At 40.3% G+C, this 10,333-nt stretch overlaps 1 long non-coding RNA gene across 1 annotated transcript; it reads right to left on the bottom strand.

Moving 5' to 3' along the window:
- Positions 1–3,112: 3,112 nt before the first annotated feature.
- Positions 3,113–6,293, bottom strand: LOC122160394. Its single transcript, XR_006168805.1, has 3 exons — positions 6,197–6,293; positions 4,635–4,912; positions 3,113–3,317 (listed from the first exon to the last, which is right to left on the bottom strand). It is a non-coding gene; the product is annotated as an uncharacterized LOC122160394 (long non-coding RNA).
- Between the last annotated feature and the right edge of the window lie 4,040 nt (positions 6,294–10,333).

The raw sequence follows: 10,333 nt of genomic DNA, 5'->3' as shown, positions 1-10,333 counted from the left end.
CTACTTCGTTCTTTCAGTATTTAGGACACATCTAAGCATAAAACCACAGAGTTGCAGAAAGCCAAAGCTTTCTGCCAGCTCTCTTACATGACTGGGATTTTATAGTGATATCACATCTAGGTGTGACTGACGATTCATAAAGACCCAGAAGTTAGAGGTGGAAAAGATTGCTAGGTCACCAGCTCCATTTCCCTGCCAGGGTGGGATATGTGGCAGGTGTTTCTGCTCTGAGACTCACAGAAGTGCTGTGCCAGTGATGGTTGTCATTCATTATTGTCCCTGGGAGCCCAGGACTATCCTGTGGTTTTGAGCACTGCCTTCCTACAGCAGTGAGAGTCCCATTGCTCAGCTCTTCCCAGACTTGGGACATCACTGTTTGAAACATGATCTCCTGTGATCTGTTGTCCAGAAGACTGGAGGACAGTAAAGCATGTGGGTTAATTTGCTTTCTACACATGGCTGGTGAGAGCTGGACAGCAAGCTGCACCCACTCTACATGATATCTTAGTCTCTCTGTGCCTATTTGTAAGTCAGGGAGAAATTTCCTTTTGCTATAGGGAAGTTCATTCACAGTCAAGTGTTCTCTTCCCCTTCTTAGTGGCTGAGTGTTAAACAAAGTCACTGAAGTCTTTTATTATAATGCTTTCTGCAAAGGATGTTTCAAGCTATTCATTACTAGCTAGATTTTACATATTGTTTGTACTTGTAGAAGTAGGTACATTGTATTATACATATATATTGCTTCTTATAATTGCAAGTAAAAATTAAATTCTTTTACTATTTTATGAGATTCCTGATACATCCGACACAAAGAAACTAGAATTAAAGCGAATAGTATTTCCATTTTTTACCACAATATGAAATCCTGTTTGCTCTCTGACTGCACATCAAATGTTGACATTAACTAGCAGATATGCCACTTCCATGCCAGGGTTTCATTCTTGGAACGTGAGATCAGGCTGATTCTGTGAAAATAAATACGAAAGAAAACACGCTCAGTGAAGTGCTCAGCTCATAAAGGCGCAGTGCTAGGAAATCTGGGCAGCCACCTCCACCCCCTCTGAGCTCGCTCAGCTTGCAGCTCGCACTTCCCAAGATTGCATTACAGTTGTATTTTTTGCAGGTAGCCAGTATGACTCCATTTTTGTTTAGTTACTCGATTTCAGTCTCCAGTTCCCCCCAACCCAGTGCCGTGTTCTGAACGTGCTCTTTTCTAGATACTGCAAGTATCAGATCTATGATTATTTTTCAGCCTCTTCTGTTTCATAATAACCTGGCACTTCTCCAGTTTGTTACAAACCTTGAGACTTGTGTTTCTGTAAAGTTTTTTTTTTCCTTCTCTTTGTCAGCTTCCTTAAGTTTCAGACATGACCGTACGATGAAACCCAGCATGCTATGAGCCTACACTCTCTGCACAGTGGAACACAGTCCCCTTGCCTCATATTTGGAAGATTTGTCTATAGGACTTAGAATCATAGAATCCTTAGAGTTGGAAGGGACTAGAAAAGTTCATTTAGTGCAACTCCCCTGCAATGAACAGAGACAAGCCCAGCTAGATCGGGTTTACCCAGGACCTGATCTAGCGTTGCCTTGGAAGTCTCCAGGGACAGGGCATCAACCACATCTCTGGGCAACCTGTTCCAGTGCCTCACTATCCTCACTGTAAAAGAAGTTATAAGAAGCTACTGCATTACTAGAAAACTCACAGCATTTCTTTTGGGCTGACAGTCTTGGCTATCAAGGAAGGCCATCACCAAATTCAGTCTTTGGCTGTAGGTGGGGAGAGCAGCAGCCAAGTTCATTCAGCCTTTGTTATCACCTTTGAACACGTCCAGTGAGATGAAGTGGACCCATTTTCTACTGTCCCTTTCTCTTCTGTCCAGACTATGCCCAAAGAGATATAAATAATATCAATATTGTCTGTGTTATGCATATATATATAAATAATATCAATATTGTCTGTGTTATGCATATATGTATCTGCTCCATCCTTTCTCTGAGGATATAACAAACTCAGGCACACTCTTCTGTGTAGGGTGATACTCTGAGCACTGTGTGAACCTGCTCCTTTCAGGATCAAGGCTAAGAAAGACCAGATGAAAACAGGTAAACGTCTAAAGGAAGAAAAAGGAGAGGGAAATTTTCTCCCCTAGGACTGCATTTAGAGCTGAATAGGGAGTCCTGGGTTGAAAGGTAAGAAACAGAAATCATTTTTGTTTCTGGTGGAATTCTTGTTGGAGAAAAGTGTTGAAACAAGAGAGCTTTGGGGTTAAGAAAGTTTCTATGATCAAGTACGTGGTAGCTGAGAATTTGCTTTAAATAATTTCAGTATAACTAGTGAGCAGGGAAATTAATTTCCTTTCCCAATGATGTGGTGGAAAGGCAAAATGTTGGGTTACACCTCAGACAAAAGGAAAGGTAAACACTTTGCATTAAGTTCCTTGTGCATTTCCTAGTTTTACAGACAGCTTTGAAATTTACAGTGCAGATGCAGTGGTTGGAAGTACACGCTCACCTTGCCTGACCTCCCACACAACACCAGCCTTTGAATCTGACCCTGTAATTTCTGCATCAAGCACCTCTCTCTCTTTGAGCTATAACATTGCTCTTAGATATCCATCTAGTCCTAACTAGGAGACTGCTAATAAAAGAATTCCATCACATCCATAGGTAGCTGTGTTTAAATCACTAAGATAAGCCTGTATATCTAAGGCCTTTCCCAAGGACAAGAGAGCAACAAGAATTTGCAGTAGAGGCCAGCAATTGTAGGAGGGTGAACATCTGCAGGTCCAAGCATTCTCTTCACAAAGCTCTAAAATCAGGAAAGCACAAAGCATTGCTTAAGGTGCCACACAACATAAACGAAATGTTATGGAGAAGACTTGCTCAGAAATGTATTCTTCACAAAGTTAAAAGACTTTGATGGAGTACATTGGTCTTCACAGCTGACGAGTGGGAGACTGGACATAATTAACTGAGATCAAATTAAAAACAATTTGGGAAAGTATGTGTGTGTAACAGTGCCTGTGAAAACATATATTTCTTTTCATACTATATCTCTTTACAACCCATCTTTTCTCTGTCCCAACTTTTGTAACAATACTTCACTTACTTTTTTTTGTCACTGGAGGATGTTCAAGGGTTTATTGTTTTTTGTATAGCTGTAGAGAATGGAGGGAAGCATGTTTCTATCTTTCTGCTTCCTATGTGGTTCCTCTGTCCCAGATCATACTGTGGACCACCAAGTGGTCACTTAATGCATCCTGACCTGCAGACAAGTGGTACATTCCTTCTTCAGCATCCTTGATACCTCCTCCCTGGAAGGAAAGACACAAGGTGGTTGCCACCATTCCCTTAACACTGCTTTTCAAAAAACATAGCCACAGTTTCTCAGACCTGAATATGAACTCTCAGGTAGGCCAGTTTCAATAGCAGTTGACAACATGCTTTTTGTATTACTGAAGCAGCATTGTTCTTATCAAAGTCTGAACAAATTAGCCAACTCGAGCCATGCAATGGCTGTGTATCCTTTTCATATAGATCTTTTGATATGCTTTAACATGTTGAGGAGTTTTCTTGTCTTTCTGTGTTTTCTTTTCTCATCTCTAAACCTGCATTGTAAGCCCCTGAATCCTTACTCTTTTGCTTAATTCCTTTTCTGTCTCCCACTCTCCTAAATACAGACCTTCTGTTCTTAGCACACATCAATCAAAGCATAAACCCCAGAGAAAAACACCTTGCCCATGCAGCTGCCGGGTGGCAGGAGCCTCAACCAAGGCACTGCCCATACCCCAGCTGGTGCCCATCAGCCCAATTGCTCCATCTTCATTGCATCACACTGGGAAGGCTTTCTGAAACACATGTGCTCATTCTGTGAAATAAACCCTGGCTGACTCACTCAGAAATAACAATAGGATTTCCTCTGAAGGGAATGTGTGTAGAAATGCCCTTTCAGTGACTCTACCACCTTTGGGTACCTGCTTTCACTTCATATTCCAACAGTGTTGATTTGTATATTTCCCACACTTTGTCTTCTGTTTGTTGTTCCATCAGTGAGATCTGTGAAGTTTAAACCATCTGACTTTGCAGTCAATTCAGTTCCATAATCTCTTACTGGGTTTATTTTTCACCCAAGTTAACTTTCCCACTGATAGTTCTTTAGTTCCTTTGTCTCGTGCTGTTTTCCCAATTTCAGCTATCCAGGAGAGATTTGCAGTGTTTGAGATGACTGAGGTAACCCCTGGGTTATATTGTTCCAAGTGTTTCTGTGTTCATCCAGACCACTCCAGCACTACATTTGCTTCCATGCTACAGAAAGAGCTGTTCCATGTTTTTAGTGCATCTCAGGATAGAATGGCCACTATTGTTCCTAAATGACTACATAGGCATCTGAAAGCCATTCTGGTTAATTTAACTACAAAGGTATAATGAATCCAAAAAAAATGTAGGAACCTTACTTAGATTCAGGAAAATCTCTTTCAAGGCTAATGAAATTCCCCTGCCTCTCAGAAAACTACCCAAACAAGTGCTCTGGTGTGGGTTCCCTCCCTTCCCCCCCCGCCCTCATAGAAGCCTCTTAAAAGGAGAGCGAGTGGGTCACCACCAGGTCAAGAGCCTGTGGTTATGAACATTACCTTTCATTCACTGGAATCAGTCATCACACAGCCCTGCATGATGTCGGGCACAGCCTTGTGTCACCAGTCCTTCAAGATGAGGTAAGGCGTTTATGGGTGGCAGCATTGAATGTGTGGCCCAAAGTTGTATGCTGTGCAATAATTCACCTCTTCCATCCAAAACTTGGTTAAAAATTATGCAGAACAACTTTAAGGGAGTAGAACATGCTGTGTTTTTCATCCAGTATTCATTTCAAGTTGTGGGCAGTTTATCTAGCAGTTATTTAAATGCAGTTGACCTGTACATTGTGAATAAAATGACATTTTAAAAAGCTACTAAATGCCTTCTATGAAGAAAGTACAACAAGTACAACCATTAAAATACTTAGGCCTGAGATGTTTAAAAAAAAAAAAAAAAAAAAAAAAAAACTTCAAAAGTGTGTTTCTGAAGACCAAGGTAGTCATGAGGAAAAGATTAATGATATTCATTAATCTATCATAATACATCTATTCCAATTATTTTAGTCTTTATTAAGAAATAACATCTGAGGATACACAAAATACCAAAGTTTACCCTTCTGGGGCATAGTGCCATTAATGCATCTAGTTTCATGAATATGGACACAGAGGTTATAAGCACCTGATAACATGGTAGCTGCCTACATCAACTCTTATTAAGCTTCTATTATTTGCACTACCATTCTGAAAATTGTAGAAGAGTTTGAGAATTTAGGAGTCCTAGATGTAACATCCCAGTTAAAAGCCCTCATTCTTGAGTCTAGCTGCTGCTTGGAATTAGCAGACCTGGAAATTAGTTAAATACAATTTTTTTTTTTTTCTTTTTTTTTTTTTTTTTTAAGTCAAAAATAACAAGCATATGCTCTGCAGAGCTGTACACTTCAAGGAATCTATTATACCAAAAATAAAATTCCTATCTGAGCCAGTTATAAGGGAAAAGAAAAAAATCCCTTTGGATTACTCTTCTAGGGAAGTTTTGTAGTATTGTTCTTCCAGGTCAGGAGCATGCTGGTAGATGTCATAGTTACCAGTGCTCTTTCCTCTGGACTGTTCAAACTGATAAAACTTTTAAAATTACTCAGTAAAGATGGAACTTGCTTCATCAAGCATTAACTATTTAGAAGTTAGAAATCTATTTCAAACAAACTACCTACCCTAGGCAAAGAGGCAGGCACCAAGTGGCAATTCTTCCCACCTAATTATAGAGGGCTATCTGAAGTCAGGGTGGGTACTAAAGCACTCGTTAATCTCTCTTTATGCATGAGAAGCAGAACTTACCATGCTGTTAGGCAGAGCATAGAAAATATGAGGTAAAATGTTTACTTTCCAAGAGCAATTAAGTGCTAGTGAGGTCCTGCCTGAATTTGGGCACTGCTTCTGAAGGAACTGGCTAGTTTGGCAAGTGCTGGCCTATCCAACACATGATGATATTTGTAATGCTATAATGTGATGGAAAGTACAGCAATAATAGCAGAGTAGCAATGACTTGACTGCAGCAAACACAGAACAAGCCCAAATGCAGCAGACATAGACACAAAAACAAAGAAAAATTAAATTCTGCTTACCTTTGGAAAGCCTTAGGTAGGCACAAACCTCCAGGGAGATAACCTTGTCTCCACTGCCAGCCCTTAAATGAGGGCTGGGAAGGGGTGAATCCTGGCTCCAGCCCTTCTGGTCATTTAGCTGCATTGCATGCACCTGAGCTCCCCTGGGTTGGCCCTACCTTCCCACCAGGTGCTCAATCACTGCTTCAAGCTGTGACTCAGCATTTCCACTACAGTATTAAAAAAATAAAAGCACTCAATTTGGAAGGCAACATCCAAGTAACTCCCAGTGGTGTCTAAATCATATCTTAAAGGAAAAAAACAACAATAACAATAACAACAACAACAAAAACACCCTAAAAAGAAATAAAAAAGAAATTAGGAAAAAAAAACCTAAAACAACCTAATGCTCTTCCTACAATGAAATTCACAGATTGAGGTAGATTTGTACTACATTGTGCTACTATACTACTACTATATTTGTACTACTTGCCTAGTCTTACCACCTGACTCCCATTTCCCTCTCAGACCACTTTGCATGTCTGAATTAGAATCACATAATCATGGAATCATAGAACCTTTAGAGTTGGAAGGGACCTCCAAGGGCCAACTCCCCTGCAATGAATAGGGACACCACATCTAGATCAGTTTGCCCAGGGGATTTTAGTCATAATTAGTTATAGCTCATGCTGAACATTCAGAACCAAATCATGTTCAACCTACATCTATATCATCCTGGATCTGTTTTTCTAGGTCTTGCTTTGACCACTTGTTTTCTTTTGATTGGTTAACACAGCATTAGTAGTTATTATTGAAGCAAAATAAAGTTAAATCAGATATTTTCCAAAAGGTTATGGGAACTATGGACTCATGACCCAGGAAACCTCACCAGATACAAGCCAGCTGTGGTCACAAAGTGTAGAGAAGCATTTTCAGAAATTTTCTTTCAGTTGTCTTAATTTTACATATCACAAGGTGCTTAATAAGATGCCGTGCGCAATGCTTAAGTGAGCTGCTTCTACTTTGCAAGTGGAATTACCAAAAGACAAGCCAGGTTTTGTGTGGATTTCTGCTGGGACGCTGAGGAGGCGGCAGGTGGTAGCGCGGTCGGTGCCAACTATGACGGGGCTGCCCGACTGGAAAGAGAAGTGGAGGTGAAAAATGTTGCCACATCCCTAGGTCACCTTTCCCCCTTCAGAGCCTCCCACTCTGAAGGAAGTCTTGCTGGTCAAAGACTCTCATTGTGCCCCTGGTCGATCTAAATAACATAAAATGTTCAGCGTGGGTGGGCAGTTAAGGCTAAGGCAAACACCCTGCATTGCCAAGCTACGGGGTTATTTTAAGCAGGAGGCAAGATGCATTTCAACAGATGCTGTTTGAAAGAAATAACCACAAAGATATAGGAAACACCTGCAAGTCTTTGTTGTGGGGCCCAGAAGGAGTGTGAAACCCACCTGTACCTTTTCTGCAAAAATTGTTGTGTTAATATCCATTAGGCAGAAAAAAAAATGAGACTGTTGATTGGGCATGCTTTGTTTGTGAAAATGAGCTCGGGTTCACGTGATTGCTACTATAAATGTGTAAAAAAAAATTCCATCTTCAATATTCATGGAGAACGGTGGAATACAGGAAAGGCCTGAAGAGTTGGTTGTCCCTTCCACTGCATGGCACGCCTGCACCCACCTGTGGGACACCATGCTGGCTGTGTATCTGTTGTGTTTTAGGATTTCAGCCTCAATATTTACTTACTGACATCCCCACAGACACAGCTGTGATTTGCAGATGTCACACAAGCACAGTTTCATCAAGCACACTTTGTTTCAGCTAGTTTCATTTGATGGCTTGAAAATATCAACTTGAATGGGGAGGAGATGGTCATCTCTATAGGAACAGGTAACTACGTAACATGTTTTTAATCACATGTAGATTAAGGCTAGAAGAGAATATTATGATGATTTAATCTGGCTTTCTACATAGTACAGGCCAGACTAAAATAGTAAGTAGAAGCCTATCTTTTATAAAGAAATCAAATTAAAGAAATTTAAAAAATTAAGTGCTGGGGAAACCATGCATGAGAAATTCCTGCAGTGATGGGCTGTTATTAAGTTAAGGCTGTCACCTTTCTTCCAGTTTGACTTTGTTTAGCTTCAGCTTCCATTCTCAATCTCACAGTGGTTTTGTCTGATGTGTTAAAAAAAATATCAGTGTGTTTTTTTCTAATCCCTTTTGCTCTAGGTTAGGGTCTGGGTAGTCTCCACCTTTGGAGATTCAAATAGATCTAACTTCTATTATTATTCCACATTTTCCAAAAGTTGTATTATTATTGCATCTGTCTTCTGGCTTCAGAAGTGGAAGACACATTTTTTTCCAGATTTGACCTTTTAATTTCTCATTTCCTCTACATTTCTTTACAAATTTGCCCCTTGGTTCTAATATGGTTGACAGAGTAGAACCAAAAACCTGTAGGAACTGGGAGCTGCCACTCCGTCCTGCATGCAGTAGTGCTGCTTTCAGAGCTATGTTTTATTTCTGGATGTGTTTCCAGCTGATGAGTTTTTGTGAGAAGCAGCAAACATGGTGAATATGCTGACACCAAAGAAGAATAGAAGAAAACCAGGGCAGCCCCTCTCCCTGGGTTCCTGTGTGCCTTGGTCCTCACAAACAAAGCTCAAAGTACAAATGGCATTGCACTGAGGGACCCTTGTACCCACCAGGTGGGTCCAGTGCTATGAGAAGTTTTGACTTAACACATCTACCTCTGCTACACTTTCTTAGGAAAATATCACATTAGTGCTACTAATGTCATCATATTCCCATAAAAAGCATCACAGCAAGAATCTGAAGTAATGGCAGTAGTACAGCTTGGAGCTGTGGAGGTCTTGGACTACATAGTATGTTTGCTATGTCAAAGACCTTTTCCTGGACTCTAGCTGCAGGCTGTAGCATGTATTTGTGTTTGACAAGCACACATAGCCTGTCTGCCTTGATCCAAGCAAAGTGGAAGTCACGTAACCACGTCTGCTATGGGAGTAAGTCTAAGAGATAAAAGGTTGGGAGTCTGAAGTAGGATTGGAATAAGGCTATATCTGCCTGCAAAAATACTATGCATTCATGCACCTTCACTTTCCTCACCAAAAATATAAAAGTTTATAGGATGTATGAAAACAAAAAGAAATCGCTTCCCTGCATCAACTGAAGCTAATCTGCATCTTTATATGCTTCAACAAATACCTGGTGGAAAGATCCCTGTTGGATGAGCCCCAGCATGTGGCTCTTGTCAAAATTTACACAGATTTCATCATCATGAGACACTGATCTGTTTCCTGTGTCTGCCTGCAGTCAGATCTATTTACTTTGGTCTTTAAATAACCTATTGCTGCACTCGAGGGGTTTTTCTTAATCCTGTAGAAGTACAAGGCAACTGGAGTTCTGATTCACATGTTGTAAGTTAGTTTTTTTAACATTCCCATTGTGACTTATTTTTAGAGAGTATGACCCAGAAAATGTCCTTTACTTTTGTAGGGCTTTCAGTGATGGACAGCAGCAAACCCATCCTTTCAATGCTGAACCGAATAGGTTTGATCTAGAAACAATTGCAGTGTAATAAATGAGGCACCCCAGGATGCCATTTTTACAAGTTGCTTCTTGTAAAAATCTTCTACTCTATTACATTAGTTTTCTCAACAAAAGAAAGGCCTCCTCCTTTATTGGGATAATATGAAAAATAGAGAAGAGAAAGAGACCATCTAGGGCTGAAGGAATGCTTACAAATCCCGAGGTTTTGATAGGTTATAAAAAAAAAATAAAGATCAAATACCTAAGCATTTGAAGTTTTCTTCCTTGAACTGTCGAAAGTCACATATGAATGTATCTTGATCTTTCCTTGTAAGAATAAGAAAAGACTTGTTCTAGGGCATGGCTCTGAGTCCCACATTGTGATTTGGACAACTATTTCACTGTCCTACAGGACTGAGATGTCTTCTTAAAGTTTGTTCTCTCAGCTGAACTCTCCACTGCTGTTATATTGCAGAAAGAAGAGATAGCAGTGCTATGCATCTGTATCCAGTAAAATACCACTAAATTTGCTGTCCAGAGGCTCATCTCTTTGATCTCAGAGAAAGTAAATGCCCCAATTGTAATGATCTCTTCTTGCTCTCA

This window comes from Centrocercus urophasianus, unplaced genomic scaffold, assembly GCF_019232065.1.
Source record: "Centrocercus urophasianus isolate 14NV4802_14NV808 unplaced genomic scaffold, USGS_Curo_1.0 seq_17, whole genome shotgun sequence".
NCBI classification, from domain to species: Eukaryota; Metazoa; Chordata; class Aves; order Galliformes; family Phasianidae; genus Centrocercus; species Centrocercus urophasianus.
The sequence above is the reverse complement of the archived record's forward strand: the minus strand, read 5'-3'. Positions and strand labels throughout refer to the sequence as shown.